Here is a 1,227-nt window from a genome sequence, read left to right as displayed (position 1 = left end):
AGAAGGAGAGAGAGAGAGAGAGAGAGAGAGAGAGAGAGAGGCCAATTATAGCCGACGTCGTCCTGCCATCAGCCTCCGGGAAAGAAGGACACATCGCGCGACCAAGAGGAAGTCAGCTGAGTGGCCTCTCTCTGATATCCTGCCGGTGAGGAGCATCCGTGTAAGAGGAAACAACAAGGGGCAAAGGCAGGACATGAAGGGAGGACGTCAATGGTAGAGAGAAGCCGGTAGAAAGATGGAGAGATGGGCAGAAAAGGGAGAGGGTATGCGTGTGAGAGGGTTTGCGAGCGGGCGGGCACGCGTGCGTGCGTGCGTGCTTGCGTGCGTGCGTGCGTGTGCGTGCGTGCGTGCGTGCGTGCGTACGTGCGTGCGTGCGTATTGGAGTGATGTGAAGCGTGGCTGCTATGGCGGGAGAGAGGGCGGCAGCATGGAGAGGGCGGCAGCGTGGAGAGGGCGGCAGTGTGGAGAGGGCGGCAGCGTAGGAGAGGGCGACAGCGTGGAGAGGGAGGCAGCGTGGAGAAGGCGGCAGCGTGGAGAGGGCGGCAGCGTGGAGAGGACGGCAGCGTGGAGAAGGCGGCAGCGTGGAGAGGGAGGCAGCTTGGAGAGGGCGGCAGCGTGGAGAAGGCGGCTGCGTGGAGAGGGAGGCAGCGTGGAGAGGGAGGCAGCTTGGAGAGGGCGGCAGCGTGGAGAAGGCGGCAGCGTGGAGAAGGCGGCAGCGTGGAGAAGGCGGCAGTGTGGAGAGGGTAATCAACGCTTATCATTAGCGACTCTATGACGTCTTCCCTGTGACAAGACGTCGGCGTCGTGACACGCAAATTGATCTCGACTTTCATCGTCGAACGACCCGCGCCTCTCTGTCGCTGCTAATGGGCACTCACGCACGCACGCACGCACGCACGCACGCACGCACGCACGCACACACACACACACGCACACGCACGCACGCAAGCACACAAGCACGCACGCACGCACGCACGCACGCACGCACGCATACACACGCACACACACGCGCGCTCACGCAAAAGAGCGAACGGCCACCGAACGCTCTTGCGCTGAAAGAAGCGGATGAGGATGACGATAGAATGAGGAAATCGTTAGGTCGAAAGTAGCCACGACTCGTTCATTCATCGAGACAATGGCGGCCGTAGCAACAGCGGTAACGGCAGCGGCGTTGGCGGCGGCGGTGGTAACGGCAGCGGCAGCGGCCGTGGCGGCGGCAGCGGCAGC

The sequence above is a fragment of the Priapulus caudatus genome, unplaced genomic scaffold, assembly GCF_000485595.1.
Source record: "Priapulus caudatus unplaced genomic scaffold, Priapulus_caudatus-5.0.1 Scaffold1014, whole genome shotgun sequence".
NCBI classification, from domain to species: domain Eukaryota; kingdom Metazoa; phylum Priapulida; class Priapulimorpha; order Priapulimorphida; family Priapulidae; genus Priapulus; species Priapulus caudatus.
This window is presented reverse-complemented; position numbering follows the sequence as displayed.